This window comes from Anticarsia gemmatalis, chromosome 10 (assembly GCF_050436995.1).
Source record: "Anticarsia gemmatalis isolate Benzon Research Colony breed Stoneville strain chromosome 10, ilAntGemm2 primary, whole genome shotgun sequence".
NCBI lineage: Eukaryota > Metazoa > Arthropoda > Insecta > Lepidoptera > Erebidae > Anticarsia > Anticarsia gemmatalis.
In genome coordinates this window covers 1,668,771-1,686,342 of record NC_134754.1, presented here as the reverse complement: position 1 = coordinate 1,686,342, position 17,572 = coordinate 1,668,771, and the positions used below count along the sequence as shown (strand labels likewise).

Here is a 17,572-nt window from a genome sequence, read left to right as displayed (position 1 = left end):
AGCTTCCTATTGTGTGCCAGCCCTAGTATATTTACAGTGTAGTGCAGGCGTCCATTATTGAAGGTGGTTCTAAGGAAACGCTGTTAGGGTTGACGCTCGATACAAACGCAATCACCGGAGAGGCGAGACACGTCTAAGTGGATTGCTTCCCCTGCTCACCAATAATTCTACCGGCTTTTAAAGAAATACGGGCTTTTCCTTTCCTGATGTTGTTGAAGGTTTTTTAATCAAATATTTGAAGCCTAGCGCTGATTAAATAAAATTATGTTCACGAGAAAATTAAATTAAGTTTGTATTTACAGTAAATTTTCATAGAACATGTTGCATAATTAATCCCGAATATCTTCATTTATCCGACTTTATAAAAGCCAACATAAAAGTTTGTCATAACTGAAAAGAACTAAGTTAAGTAATTAATTTGTTCACAAATACACATAGAAAATATCCGAGTCTTAATTAAAGTAATTAAGTGGAGCCAAAATCCAATTAAAAAGGAACAAGATGGCGCATCGAGTCGGTTCAAACAAACTTTCATACAATTATTATTTTAAGTCGGTGATGTATTATAGGCAAGGATTTTGTATTTGTAGTGTAATAAGAATGAGCTACTGTGACTTAGTGATGGATTAAACACGAACAGTATATATACTTAGGCTTTCAGTATTGCGATTCTCTACAAATATCGACTATCGACAACCGGCTTATTATTGAGTATTTTTTGATAAAATCCTGTTCAGCGCTCTAACAGGCGCTTTAAAAACAATGTTTACAGTCATTTAAAGTGTCAAACTCTCTATAGTATCGACTGTAGATAATCGCACTACAGTAGCGTCAAATGTGCAGTCAATTTGATCGTTTTTAAAGGTAGTTACATAGATTTTAACACTTAACTCTTCTGACAACAAAGCAGGAACAAGCAGATGCCATTTAATCAACAGGAATATTTAAAACGCGAACAACTATTCGTAGTTAATTTAAATATTAGAAAACCAACCCACTCTTAAGAGAATAAAACATAACGCACCAAAAGCAAGCACCGCCATATAATTTATTTAAACAAGAAAAGAAACAAGTCTGTTCTGTGTTCTGTGAAACAATTTATTCGAGTAACCCCCGGTTTCTCAGGTACATTTAGCGGTAGTTTATCAATAGCGAATTTTTTGCATAACTTTAAACGCTATTGAATAGATAAACTACCGTTAAATGTACCACAGAAGCCGGGGGTAACTCGTTGAGTGCGGAACAGGTCCTAGAACACCTCGTCTATGTCGCACTTGCAGTGAGGCAAGGAAAGAAAGGCTGGTTTAGGACATGGTTCAAAACGCCTCGTACCACAGTTAATGGAAAGTATAGCATATAGTAAAAACAGTGTCGCTGGAAACGTGTTAATAGAACGTGCATTGTGCAGTACGTATTTCTGGTAGAATTGCAAAATAGCACAGCATACTAGTTGGGCACTACCGACCGTGATAATTGCAACCTGAGTTGTTTTTCCCCCTTTTTTTCAGGAATACGAGAAAGAGCAGAGCAATAAATAAATTATTTGCGAGTTCGACATCGATTGCCGTATTTTTTGCACAGGAACTTGCAAACCTAGACTATATTATAAACTTTTTTTAGTTACGTTCACACGTCGTGTAGTATTGATGTTTGGCCGATAGGAGCTTGATTGTTTCGAAACGCATGGATCTATATTCATGCCAATAATAAATGCTTACTAAGACTTACTTAATGATTATTTAATGACCGTAGTAAAAAGCAAATAAAACGCTTAACAACGAGTCTATAAGACCTACTGAATCTAAAATAAATAAGTTAATAGAATTGCCGTTATTTAATGTAACGGAAGCTGAACGGCCATCATAAAACACAGGCCACGTCAAGGTGATTTTATTACACAAGCATTACTGTAAAAGCCAAAGTATTTTACGATTATACTCCCTTTCGGACAAAAAGTCTGCCATCAAATACATATTGAAACCGTTTTTTATTTGTTTTCACCGATCGTAGTAAAATTCACGTTGAGGGGATAGAAAATTCATTGTGTTGTTTGAATTATTTTTAGATGATTATCGTGAAATAGACCTTAGACATTTACTGACCAACCCTTTTCTCGTTCCTTGCCTACCTTCAAGTATACAAAATTTTACAAAACTAACTTTGGAGCGCGTATCGGTCTTTAGTTGTACTTTAACGTAGCGTTCAATTTGCCGGATTAAGGAGAATTATTGAATGAAATCCTTTCAGATTGGTGAAAAAGGCAAAAAAAAACCTTTTTCGTGCCAAAACGATGTGGTTCCGGTGAGCTTACGGACTAAAAGCACGGTTGGTCGAAAAAGAAAACTACGATTTTGTGGATATTTCCCGTTACTGGGAAATCTGAAAATCGGAAATGAAAAATGTTCCGTGTAACGGCAGTAATTACTTATTTAAAAATGTTCGGAATACCTAAATTAAAAATCTCTTAAAATTAAGCTTCTATATACCCTGACAACGTTTAAATAAGAGTTCCTTTATATTCCAAAAAATATTTAGAAGCGCACGATGAAGAAAATTGTTGCTTAGTAACACTCGCAGACTTTGTGTCTCCTACGGTTAATTACTTCCCGCCATACTGACTACAAATCAGTTTGATGGACACCTCCCTACATAACAACAATAATAAACCACTTTTTGTTCAATAAATCCCTTAGACTCAAGTCCACTTTCCCGCGTTCGCTAATAAATTACAAATGGCCGACGCCGCTTTGGTCGTAAATCGTGACCAAGGAATCATGGGAGTTCAGCCTATTACAATCCAAATGGACATTGATTGATAATCGGATATAGGACAAACTTTTTGAAATTAATTGTGGGCCTTTGAATTTCAAACGTTCCTTTGACATTTTGCTTAAATCCCGTTCTAATATTCAATTGGAAATAATATTGGGTTTTTGAATGTTAAATGTACATAGTTAGATATTTAATCAATCGTTAAATACGAAAGGAAGGCAGCCAATCGGCTTGAAGTGAAATCTTCGTTATGTATATTTCTATTGCACACTGAAGAACAATACCGCATCTTTAATGTTTTTTAAAACACTTGAAAATCACATAGGGTAATTTTGGGATCAGCAAATATTTAAACAAATATTTTGTAACGTATTCTTTTTCCTGAAGCTATATTTCATATTAAAAACATAAAAGCTATGCTTGGAAAAACATGAAATACTGAAATGATTTTAGGTGGCGTGAACAAATAATTTAAATATCGGTTGAACGTTTGCAATTTGAATGTTTAGATTTATGCAAAAAATATATTTCGAAATCCGGATTTTCACGTTTGTAAATATTTTTATATTTTGATGAAAAACTCACTTTACAAACATTACAGTTTGTTAACCAATTTAATACGACTTTTTTTGGGTTATTTAGAAAGCCGTTTGTCACAGTTTCAAAATTCCTTTGAAATTATTCAGTACCATAATTTTAGCAGAAAACAACACATTTTGTGTTTGTATTTTTTAGATACACAAACCTTCCTGGTGCTAATTATTCCGTTCTCAAATAATACGGTAATAATCCTTTGTCCGATATTACGTAACAAATTTTTCAGATTTTAAAACAATTACACCAAATACCAATCAAAATGTGTCCGAAATAGGGCCGGTTAATAACAAGGGCTGATCTAAAAATAAAAAAATATATAAACACATCACAAATTCACGCCCATCTCTCGCCATTCTGTTCTTTCACGGAACGTGGGAGTAATCGACGTGGCTCATCCCGATTTTTAATTAAATATCCCAATCGATTCCAATATTACAAAGAGGCTTTTGTTTTTTTACCGTCGCACGGAGATTGGGCGCTGACCGCAAAATTTTATAACCATTATAAAAACGTTTTTTGGCAATTGACAGATTGGTTTAAGGTGCTATTGTGAATGTCAAATTGACGTTTCGAAATGTCATGTGCAATTTGAATTTCAAATAAATTCAAATACTTTTAAACTGTTAAGTTAAAATACATAAAAACTTACTGAAAAAGAGTCCATTCGACTATTTATTTAAATAAAGTGACGCGAAGTTTATTACTACTTTCTCGGCCACAGAAATACTTGAGAGGTTTAATGTCAGGCGAAAGCCTACGTTTTGTTATTGCACACTATAACAACGTTAACGAGAGTAATAACAGCCTAGAGCAGTTAGCTTTGTGTACAGGTGGTTTCAGTTTCATGTTGCTAACAAAACAGTTTTGACATTTCAGTGACGTGTGGGAAATATTTACAAAAAATAATGCTCTAGGATTTAAACGCCTGATTTTATAGGTTCCTAAAATTTTGTATTGGTAAATCGTTATTACATATATATAAATAGTACCATAAAATGGACTACATCAGCAGCAGTTTAAAAAATGTAAATAAAGTATTTGCTAGACTTTTCCTCTAAACAGTACTTAAACATATTTATAGCGATGAATCATTAGGTTTCAAAAATATTAAGCCGCACAATAACAAACTATAATGAATTGCAACGATAAACGGTATAGGAGCAATAAATTAGATAAATTGATAATTTCAGTCCCAACCAAGTTGAAAACCATCGTTGATATCATAAAAACATATTACTAGCCCGTAAAGATATCCTCCATTTTGGTGTCAGCGAAAGCAATATTGGCTACGTCATAAATTGCCTGTGATCGTAAATGGCGAGGTGAGTCAAACTTTACGACCTTGCAGCCATCTCTGATTGGTGTTAGATCAAAATCTTGTACAGTTACGTTCTTCTATTATAACTTAAAACATTATTTGGGCTTGTGCTTAAAAAAACGAAATAGCCGTTTAAAAAAGAGCATTATGACTGACAGTGTATGAAGGTTTCTCTACTGTTTTACTACTCAATTAATCTAAATCACAATAATAATTATAACGCAACGTAAGATACGTTGCGTTATAATTATTAATAAAAAGCAATTGAAAAGAAAAAAACATGATAACTTATTTTGTTCATCCATCGTTTTGATCGATTTACATCGATCGTGGTCAAGAGCTGGCTTCTAAATCATTTGCAATCGAAGTTATAAGAGCAATTCTCTATTATCAAACATAAATACTGACAATCAGAAACACATTTTTCAATTACAATTTTCAATTCACGCTTCCGTGAACGATCTAATTGGAAAATGTCATATAATTGTCAAAGTGTAATAAAAAACTTTCATAAAACTACTCGTGCATTTTGATTAATATTCCCAGAAGTAGGTTTTTCATTAAATATGTGGAAAAGTTAACTCATTAAGCATAACATTGTGTTCACTTAGCTAGCATTTCATTGCTAATAGATAATTAAAACATCGTTTTCAGCGAATTGCCGCGCCATTTTAGCGAGAAGTCAGGCTGCATTTGTGTTTTTCTTTGCCCGTTTAATTAAATGAGGTTCAAAAGTTAGTACGTAACTGAACTGTGCCCGCGAAACGATTTGTTTTTAATCACGTTTTAAAATTAAAGCACTTGTTTCAACAATTCTTAGCGCTTTTAAAGTTGGTGGGAATTAATTTGTGTGGAAACAGAATTAACGGTGCCCGGGCACGAATCTTTTTGTTCTTATTTCCTCTGATATTACAAAACCTTTCAATAACACTGTGATAAATGAAACCATTATTTAGATAATTCGGTGAAAAAAACGCGGAATAAGATGTTGCAATACAATAAAATATGTACCTACATACCTAAATAAATGTTGAATGTATGTATAGTTCCTTGGTCCCCTTCTCATTATATTCACTTTGGTACTTATTTAATTAGACAAGTAAACATTGGCCTCTCGTGATGTTTTCGCAATAAATTATTTATTCCGGGAACTTTTATTTTTTAAATGACGATCGTAGTCGATCTTAATTTAATTTGAGTATTTGTTTGTTTTTCTGATGGCAATCGTGTTCGATGTTTGAAATTGTTTTAATTTTTAATGATGCCTATTTTTTTTTTGACAACAGTAAATAATCAGTTTGATCTTTTTAAAATTATTTTTTGGAGGAACTCATAAAGTTTATAGTTTTATATTTCATCATTTAAACAATAACTGTGATTTTTTTGGAAATTTTATTTCATTACCATGTCAGCCAAATTTAGGCTTATACAGTTAAAATCCCTTATTAAAAAATATATTAAAAAAAAAAAAAGAAAATAATTTGCGAGGTGTGAATATTTTTACTAATACACTAGAGGTTTCTAACTAAACTGCAATGTCATTTCTACCGTCAGTCTCACAACCACATCGTACAATAAAGATAAAATATAAACGGTACAAAAATAAAGCATCCCAAAGGCAGGAATTCCAGAAACTCAACAATTATTCGCGCTAAGAGTCCCCGCAGACTACAGACTTAAAATCGGCCGATAGTTTAGTCGGGTTGGCCTGTTCGTGCGCACACTGTGCCAACAAAACAGTTGGGTTGGTCGCGAGTGCGCAGACTAGCCAACAAATGGTTTGGCCGATTAATTAAATTTACTAGAGTTGGTGTAGAGATCGGTCGCGTGAAATGTTTCCCAAAAATATTATTATTGCTTTATACTTGATACAAAGGAGAAAAAGAATGAAGAAGAGAAAGCGAGAGTATTGGGTACATCCCATTTACAGTAACAGATTATTGCAAGGGAAGTTTTACACTATTCATTCTAAATTACTAGACTTCCCGGAAAAAAATTTCTCCTTTTATCGAATGAGCGTAACTAGTTTCAACGAACTTGTTAAATTAATTGGACCTTCAATATCAAAGCAAGATACACATTTAAGACTTGCTATACCTGCAGAGGAGAGATTGAGCGTTACAATACGATGAAACAATCGCCAAGTGCGCGGGCGGCGCTTGAGCGCCACACTGATCAAGCGGTCGGCCGATAGTTCGCCGATGGTTCAGTTTGAAGGCAATCGTGAAGCCCATCAAACTTTTTTATCGGCCGATACTGAATGACTATAATGTGCGCATCTGCATACATCTTCATACTGATTAAGAAGCCGACCAAACTATCGGCCGATAGAAAGTTCGTAGTTTGCGGGGGCTCTTACAACTGTACAACCAAAAAGGTACGCAGCAAAAACGAAATTAAATTATATTAATAAACTTCACTGAAAGGAACGTTAAATAAAATTAATTTGTGAATCCATCCGTATATTTTCATTTGCAAGTTTTCACTTCGCATTTAAATATCACTGTCATGTTACACCGTTAATCGTATCGGGTTTCTGAACGCATTGTCATCGTTGCTATGACAACAGCTCGGGGGAATATTTCAGAATTGAATTTTAATTTCATAATCCTATTTTTGAAAAGTGACGTGATGAAAAATAATTGCACATTCGTATTTTTCAATGTTTTTTTTTTATGTAGGTTGCTCAATATTATACGATATCGTTTTTATTGCATAGATTAACTGCTTTTGTAATAAACATGTTAGCTCTGATTAGTTATGCAGACTTTTTCACTCACAAACAGTTTTAAAATTGATTACATACAAGTGACAAAACACTGTAATCTAAGATTACTCCAGAAATGTCATATTAATCCATTATTATATTAATCTAGAAAGTAGTGTTCAACTAATTCTAACACAATATTACGGCAATAACAAGAAACATAATTGATGGCGCCACTAACAGTTTTATAGCAGCAATTGAATTACATCATATGTTAAAACTGTATTTCTATCACGGTTCATGAGATACAGCCTGATGACAAACAGACAGCGAAGTCTCAGTAATAGGATTCCGTTTTACCCTTTGGGTACTTATTCCTGAAAATAGTGGGCTTCTTCTTATCGTATGGTTAGTGGTCAACCTAGTGTCAAAGTTGTTCAAGCCGCTCGAAGGCCTTTGACGTGGTTTAACGACTGTTATCTTAATTGACAACAACCGGGACCGACATTTTATGTGCCCTCCGAAGCACGGAGACGCCCTGTTTAAATACCACTATGCGGTCACCCATCTATGGAATGACCGCGCCAAGGTTTGCTTAACCCACCGATCGTTTACCGACCGGTGCGCGCGACTGGCTACGGGCGCCTCCAATAATAGTGGGCTAAATATAGCTTTAATATAGTAACAATTTAACGTCCGTACCTATGAGGCTATGACAGGAGTAATAAAACACGTAACGAGCACTTGTCCTCCATGGCTCGAGTCTATGCACGGGGAATACACTCGTATACAAATATGACGCAATAAAGATAGCTTTATTTGTGTTTCAAATGTATTCTTACACTGTTGATATGTAGAAAACAATGTAAAACTTACTTGAGTCATCAAATATACTTATAATAACAAAATATATATTTTTTTAATCATGTTTCGTGGATTTTAAACGTAAAATAAGCGATACCACCTGTCATTTCTGTCTCAATAAACAATGAATTGAAAAAACAGTTTTAAATAAATAATTATCTGTTACGATTTCAAAGCTGATCTGATTTTATTCTAATTTAGAGAACTAGTTTCAGATATAATAACTTACTTATAATATATAATCAAAGCTCTTATACAATATATACATATATGTACATCTTAAGTACTGCTATAATTAAATGAGACTCGACCGTGTCCACAGACAAACTGTTCAAACAGTTTTGTGGACCATAAGTATAAGTTTCATGTAAGAAACACTTTTTTAATAATAATAAATAAATAAATAAATAAATAAGCTACTGTTTTTTTATTATATCGGAAACTACGTGCAGTCGCCGCTTTACAGTACAGAACAACTAGTAATTCGTGAATATTACACAGAAATACTCGTAACAATTATTCTCACTAAAAGCTCCCGTCATACCATTAAAATATATTCATACTAGGGTAAAGCACCCAGTAGTCAGCCTTTTAGTGAAAATGTCAATTTGATTTAGCCATATTTTTAACATTTACAACTAGATGTAAAATCATTAGTCATTGTATGAAAGGTAATTTATTAAACTTTAAGAAAAATATAACAAAATATCATATTCATAAGTTTATTATGGAAAAAATCCACATTAAACAAAATATGGCACTTTTTACCAGTAGTCAGCCCCATTTCGCCAGTAGTCAGCCATGTCTTACCCAGTAGTCAGCCTCTTACTTACTCAATACAAATGTTCTATTTTAAATATATTTTTATTGAAATCTCCAGGAAATAAAGCACATTTGCAATAATACCCTGCAGTACAATTTATACATCCATTAATTTTTAACCCCCGACGCAAAAAGAGGGGTGTTATAACGTTCGACGTGTCTGTCTGTGTGTCTGTCTGTCTATGGCATCATAACTCCCGAAAGGATGCAGTGATTTCAATTTAGTTTTTTTTAAATTAAAGGTGACATATGTGCGAGTGTTTTTAGACATGTTTGATGAAAATCGGTGGAGCCGTTTAAAAGTTGTAGTGAGTTAAAGTGGGGAGATTAACCGAATGTCTGCAAATTTACTCGGACGGGGTCTCAAATGGCTTCGCATGCTGAGAAAGTCGGTGGTGGGAAAGTCAGAATGGCTTAACCTAACCACCAACCTGTAAAAAGTATGAAATAAAAAAATATATTGTGAAATCGGGGGTTTTCAAGATTTTAATTTATAATTATTAGCACTTAGGTAATTGATTTCTAAATGTTTTCTAGTCAATCTTTCTTCACACGGTTCACAGCGATAAAAGTTTATTTTCTGTTCCTTTATTCCTTCTGTTTCTCAACTCTCCCCAATCTACAAAAGATGCTCTCTTCTATAAAACTATTTTAGCTTTCTTGATGTGTTGATACATAAGTCAATGGTAGGCTAGGAAATAGAAGGTAGATGATAGAAGTAACTGGTATCATTCCTTTCTTTTCTCTCCCAAAGTTCCTTCGTGTTTCGGAAGGCATGGTAAATTGTAGGTCCCGGCGGGCATTCAAGGATCTCTGGCAATCGTTGCCATTAGTCAGAAGCTTGAAAATCTGATAACCAGTCTTATGGTAGTCGTGGTATAGCCCAGGTAACTGGATTGTGGAGGTCATATAGGCAGTTGCTCCATGTAAAACACTGGTATTCAGCTGCATCCGGTGAAACTGGAAGCTGATTCCAGCATATTGTGACCAGTTTCTTAGGGCAGCCATTTGTTTTTGGGAGTGCACTTAGTCTAGCTTAATGGTACGGGGCATTTGTGCGACTATTAAACGATTTCGGACTTGTAGTGTCATAATAATGTGTGAAATGCCAAGTACTCGACTCGTTTCCATGATTTTCATAACGTTTTTGATCGCCACCATAGCACATGACAATTATTCCTCTTTATACAGAACTTTTGGTATTTTTGATACGATACTATTCGAAAACAAGTAACTAAGTTTTGTGCCAACATAGCCGTCCACAAATTTGAACCTTAATGAAAGGATTTAAGACCCAATTTCATTTAGCAAAACTGACGGCCGACTATGGGATATGTAGGTCCAATGGTCGGCCTCATGAAATTCACTGACTTTATATGCGGCCGACTACTGGTAAAATACTATTTTTGTCTTAGAAGAGTTTAGCTCAACGCAATAGTTATGTTGAGAAGTATTCGCCCTGTTAATTTCAACCACATATATGAGAATTGCAAAAAAACCAGTAGTCAGCCACTCATGGCCGAGTACTGGATCAACCTCATATTTTGCACACCCAATAGTCGGCCACGTTAATTTATAATACAAAAGACAAATAAAACGCCTGCAATGCATGATTTTATCGAAGATAAACTATTAAATACTAGCATAAAATATCAATTCGTTCCATATTGCATCAAATTTATTTAAAAACATGCCAAAAACTAAAACACGAATCCTTAACAAAAAAATAGTAATGGCGACGTTTTTGGCCATGTCTTTGATGGCAGTTCATAAGAATAAGTGTAACACGTTAACCTGCCATGCTATCGAATCGTAATTGTGCATATTAGTCAATAAGATTATACAGATTCGATTAATGATTATTTTATTGGTCTTTACTATTTTCTACACTAATTACATGGATATAAAGCCTGTAAAGGCTGACTACTGGTTGGGGGCTGACTACTGGGTGCTTTACCCTACCTACAGCCCTTATAAAAATACCATAATCTAACGTTTTTCAATTAACATCTTCAAAGAATACCATCGTAATTGCACATATAGTGTGATATATCATATCTCATGATATATTCCTACGATACCATTTGTGCACGATGGAATCATATTTAGACATAAAATACAACGTTTTCATTGACGCATGTAGAACATTGTAGAAATTAGTAGAAATAAGTGTATTATTATTATTAGAAAATTCTAGTCGTAAAGAATAATACGAAAGAACAATCGCGAACAATGTAAGCCTTCGATCAAGCGCACCGACTGTTCCCGAATAGATGGAACGAGAAGGACATATAGGCGAGTCGCGTACGCGCGAGCGAGACGGCGGCGTTCTCGAACCTCGCGCGGCGCGGCACGGAGCGCTTGATCATTCGGTTAGATTCTAGATTAGTGTAGAAACAATGTTTATGAATATAAATAGGGACGCGCGCTGCGTAACATCAGTTTAAGTTGTAAACTCATTGTGATCACATCACTCGGAAGAAAGAACATTGTATAGTATGAACATAGTGAACATAGTGTAGAATATTATTGTAAAGTTTAAGTTTTAAACTCATCGAATGAAGATCACATCGGAGAAAGAAGAAAAGTACATAGTGAATAAACCGTACATAGTAAAGTATATGAACAGTGTATAGTAAATAGTTTATAATACAGTCCACTTTGAAGAATTGAAGAAAATAAAGTAAATATATTACTTCGCAACCGGTGTTCTTATTGAAAGAATAGTAATCCTCCACATTGCTGGTCACTTCGAGCGCCGGATTGGAACAGTGCAAGAACAAAGGATGCCAGTTACGCGAAGTTATAAAGGAAGAATAATCGAACAGTTGGCGACGTCGGAGACTACTACTGCCCTCACGTCAGCCACAGAGATGTTGAACACCGCGACAATGTTGGAGCCCGCCACTTCGATGGTGTCAACGACCGCGATCGCGTTGGGGTCAGCGACCGCGACTTCGATGGGGTCAACGACCGCGATCGCGCTGGGGTCAGTGACCGCCACTACAGCTGTGCCTGCGATGACCGCCGAAGGTGCGAGGTCACGCGGGACGTCGCGTGTGTCAGGAAAACGAAGACGAGAAATTCTTGCGGCCGAAGAGGAAGTAGCCGCACTGAAGCTCGCTCTCGCCGAGGTAAAGTTGAGACGTCTTCGCGCCGAGATCGAGGACGAGGAAGAAGATTGTGTTTCATCGTCAGATGAAGATGAGGATGATGCACTCAGCCGAGTGGAAGAATGGCCGGACATGACCGAGGTCACCAGGGTGAAGGATCCTGTTTGGCGAGGACAGAATACTCCCAAGGAGGAGGGAGTACCTGCGCGTCAGCTGGACGTCACTTTGTTGGCGGAAGCGCTCGTCCAAGCTCTGCGGATGTCCAGAGAGGCACCGCGGTATATTCAGGAGCTGCCAATCTTCACCGGAGAATGCAGTAGCTGGTTGCCGTACCGCGCTGCTTATCGAGAAACGTGCGGAATGTTCTCGAAAGTCGAGAACATCACAAGAATAAGAAGAAGTTTGAAAGGAGCTGCTCGCGATGCCGTTAGCAGTCTTCTCTACAGTCAGCCGGATCCAGAAGCTATCATGGAGGCTCTGGAACGAAGATTTGGAAGACCGGACGCACTGGCTATGTATGAAATAGAGAAATTGAGAAAATTGCAGAGAGTAAATGATGAACCCCGCGAACTTTGTATATTCGCGAACAAAGTATCGAACATCGTCGCTACGATCGAGGCCCTTAAGAAACCCCACTACTTGTATAACCCGGAGCTAGTGAAGATTACATTGGACAAACTCACACCTGTTTTGAAAAGTAAGTGGTACGACTACACTTACAAGTACAAAGAAGATGTACCGGACCTAAAGAGACTTGCCGCATTCCTGAACGCCGAAGTTTACAAGTGTAGTGCGTACGCACTACCCGAGAACGTCGCGACGGCCGGCACACATCTAAAGTCGCACAAGGATGGAAATGAGCCGCGGTACGAGCGCATTTATACAGTGGTGGATAAGAAACCACAGTGCCATGTATGTATGAATGAACATAGACTGGACGATTGTAGTAAATTTCGTAACGCGAGTGTGAATGAACGATGGGACATAGCGAAGAAGTGTAGATTGTGTTTCCGCTGCCTGCTTAGTACGCATAGACGTGATAAGTGTCGTGGGAAAGCTTGCGGCGAAGATGGCTGCAACATGTCTCACCATCGGCTGTTGCACCATAGGAAGAACATTGGGAAAGTGCAGCTAGCGTTATCAAAGTCTGCCGAGATAACACCGACTGTGGAAATGGTAAAGACATGTATTTTGCGCGATCGTCAAGCTCCCGCTGAAAAACGGGAAATGAAAGTGGTCAGAGACCGGACCACACCGAACAAGTGGCCTACAAATCACGCCACAGGACAATTGCTGCAGTTCAATGACCCGTGTGGGAATAGTAAACACGTCGTGGCTGCAGCATGGAAACGTACAAGGGGAAGGTCGCACAGTGACCCTACCTGGAGAAAACGTGAAGAGATGAAAGGTGGAGAAAAGCCGGTGTTGAGCGAGCAACAACGGCAGCACTGGATTTATAGCCACCAGCCTGCACTCCAACACCGGCGGGAGCAGCGCACATCAGGAATATCTACAGCCCACGAACATGGACATGGACATCGCCACGGACAACGCACATCCAGTGACGACCGAACAGAGGAGCCATCGTGCTGCCAAATTAATCGCGAGTTGCGACGGCGGGAGAAATGTGCACGATGGAATCATATTTAGACATAAAATACAACGTTTTCATTGACGCATGTAGAACATTGTAGAAATTAGTAGAAATAAGTGTATTATTATTATTAGAAAATTCTAGTCGTAAAGAATAATACGAAAGAACAATCGCGAACAATGTAAGCCTTCGATCAAGCGCACCGACTGTTCCCGAATAGATGGAACGAGAAGGACATATAGGCGAGTCGCGTACGCGCGAGCGAGACGGCGGCGTTCTCGAACCTCGCGCGGCGCGGCACGGAGCGCTTGATCATTCGGTTAGATTCTAGATTAGTGTAGAAACAATGTTTATGAATATAAATAGGGACGCGCGCTGCGTAACATCAGTTTAAGTTGTAAACTCATTGTGATCACATCACTCGGAAGAAAGAACATTGTATAGTATGAACATAGTGAACATAGTGTAGAATATTATTGTAAAGTTTAAGTTTTAAACTCATCGAATGAAGATCACATCGGAGAAAGAAGAAAAGTACATAGTGAATAAACCGTACATAGTAAAGTATATGAACAGTGTATAGTAAATAGTTTATAATACAGTCCACTTTGAAGAATTGAAGAAAATAAAGTAAATATATTACTTCGCAACCGGTGTTCTTATTGAAAGAATAGTAATCCTCCACACCATTTACATATTGACGCCGTTCCTGAAGACCGTAAAATGTCGCGTAAAATATGAAGACATATGCATAGGATGTTTTAACAGATCTACATACATTTATTGAGGAGTATCTGTGTATTTATGTTGTTTTAGTATAAGCAGATTGAAAGGGTTTTCTTTAAGCCTCAGTCAAAGAAGAAGGAAAAGGACAGTTGGAGTAATTATGTTTTTAAAGGTTTTTCTTTTTGAGTTGAAATATTTGAGCAAAAATCTCTAGTATTATGTGAAATGACTTATAATTAAGGAGGTCTGTCTGTAAATTTCTTAAAATCTCGACTGATAATGCTGAAGAATTTCGTTTATTTATTTATATTATTACACCTGGTAAGTTATTCTTTAAGTTGGAGACATAGGTGTATGAAATAAACCCAAGTTTCGTCATTGTAAATGCAGAGTAATACGAGCCTATTGCCACTTATCGGGCAAGTTACCAAACTCTGGGCTACTATTGAAATTATTGTAATATATTAGATTAATGACAGCCCGCGACTTACGTGGAACCCCTTCCCGTGTAAATCCAGATCCCTCGGGAACTCTGGGTAAAAACGTGTAGTGTACTGTAGCCTATGTGTTATTCTAGGTCTTCAGCTACCTGCATACCAAATTTCATCGTAGTCAGTTCAGTAGTATTTGCCAGTAAGAGCAACAAACATCCATACATACTCACAAACTATTGTACGATATAAGTAAGACTAAGTTTAGTTTCAAATAAAGTTCTCAACAATGTCTAAAACATGCAAGGTAAGTAGAATAAAGTCAGAAAACCGAAATGCAATGAAAATCTTGCAGAAATCTTCCCGGAATAAATGAAATTTAAAATCAAGCTAACACAGGCAATTTATAAAGAGAATATCCGGGACGGTAGCTTTAAATTCTTAGTAACAATCGTGGCTTAATTTTCATCACGTTTTTATTACTTATGATATAGAAGATAAACCACTGCCGCTGCAGCGCAGTCGGTAGTATATGCAACTACCGCGCAAGACGTCTCGGGTTCGGATCCTCTGTCGGACCAAAAAGTCATACCTGAGATTTGTGTCCGTCAAAATGGCGGGTGGAAAGTCATGAAATCGAATGAAACGTGCTCTATTATTTTGTAGTGTTTTGGTAGTATTTAGTAGCTAAGCAAAAATATTTAGTAGTATTACCAATACGATAAGAAACGAAAAACAAAATCCGCCGCCAAGCTGATGTCTGGTTGGCGGGTGGTAATTGAACGGCGTGAAATGCTTTACATTTTTATATGTCAGATTTTAGTAGTCTATTGGTAGGTAAATAAAATAACATTAATCTTATCTACGTGCTAATAGTTTACAAATTAAAGGCATCACACACACTACATCGAGTACGCCTACGCATATTATCACAGCAATGTTTACTTAACAGGTTTATAAGAGATTTCAAATTTAAAGCTCGTTCATTCAATGTAGGTACTATTTTTTTTATTTAACATTATTATATAATTTAATATATTCGTTTTTTATTAGTGTAAAACAACGGTAACATAAATTATAAAAAATACTCCTCCAGACTAATAACAATGACACTCGTAAGTAACATTGCTGTGATAATATGCGTAGGCGTACTCGATGTAGTGTGTGTGATGCCTTTAATTTGTAAACTATTAGCACGTAGATAAGATTAATGTTATTTTATTTACCTACCAATAGACTACTAAAATCTGACATATAAAAATGTAAAGCATTTCACGCCGTTCAATTACCACCCGCCAACCAGACATCAGCTTGGCGGCGGATTTTGTTTTTCGTTTCTTATCGTATTGGTAATACTACTAAATATTTTTGCTTAGCTACTAAATACTACCAAAACACTACAAAATAATAGAGCACGTTTCATTCGATTTCATGACTTTCCACCCGCCATTTTGACGGACACTGAGATTTCTGTCAAGAAATCAGAAAGTAGAAAGTACGATATACGAACTACTACTATAGTAAAAAAACTATAAACTTCACTACCAAGACTTTTTCTATTGACGATTCTGACAATACCTCAAAAATATAAGAAATAAATATTGTAATCTATACTATCCAAACCATACTTGTATATAATATGAAAGTAACTCTGTCTGTCTGTTACTCAATCACGCCTAAACTACCGAAATTTGGTATGGAGATAATTTGATACCCGAGAAAGGACATAGGCTAATTTTTACCCCGGGGAAAATGACGCATTCCAATGGGAAATATCAGGTGTCAGACGAAGTTGCGGGTAAAAGCTAGTCATCTAATTGAGGAAGCATAATTTTATAAATGTCGATTCTGTGTATTTAGATGAGTAGTATATCCTTAGACGGAGATTCATAACAATTAATTAATAAATAATATTAAATTCACTAACATAACGTAATAAGCGACACGAACGTCACAGTGAGATACGATCTTATTCTCTGTAGCTATTCTTGTAAATAGTTCCTCATTGTTTTACTATGTTATTATCTGTATAATAAAATATTTTCCGCACGTTCATTCAGCCGTGAAAGGTCTCCCTTCAACTTTTGTCATCGACGGAAAGGTTTTGTTTGACATACATACAACAGGGTATGGTTCATTGCATGTTTTCTGGTACGGCACACGGTACAGATTTTTATGTGAAACTAAATAAAAGAGTAGATATAATATTGATAAATAGTAAACTGCCTCTATGGTGCGGTCGGTCGTGTACCCGATTGCTGATGAGATATCTCGGGTACAAGTCCCGGATTGGAAAAAAATGTACTTTCGGATATAACAGGCGTGATATTATGTTTGTAATGTATCGTAACTAGTGTGTGACAATAGTTGGAGAAAGGATGGAAGAGCATTCGTCCGTCTCACATGAAGTCCTGTTAGTACACCAGTACCTTGATTCTCTACCACTATCGACTGCCGACAACCGGCTAGCTATCGAAATTTTGATATTTAGAATATACTGCCAAAAAATTTTCTACGACGCCCTAGAATTGAGCTACAGTATCTCGATTCTCTACTACTATCAACTGCCGACAACCGAACTGTCATCGAGAAATTTTGTATGAAAATCTGATCAGCGCCTCTGACGGG

At 36.6% G+C, this 17,572-nt stretch overlaps 1 protein-coding gene across 1 annotated transcript in view; it reads right to left on the bottom strand.

Moving 5' to 3' along the window:
- Positions 1-17,572, bottom strand: part of mAChR-A (muscarinic Acetylcholine Receptor, A-type) — a 101,861-nt gene that overhangs the window by 71,175 nt on the left and 13,114 nt on the right. The window lies entirely within an intron of this gene.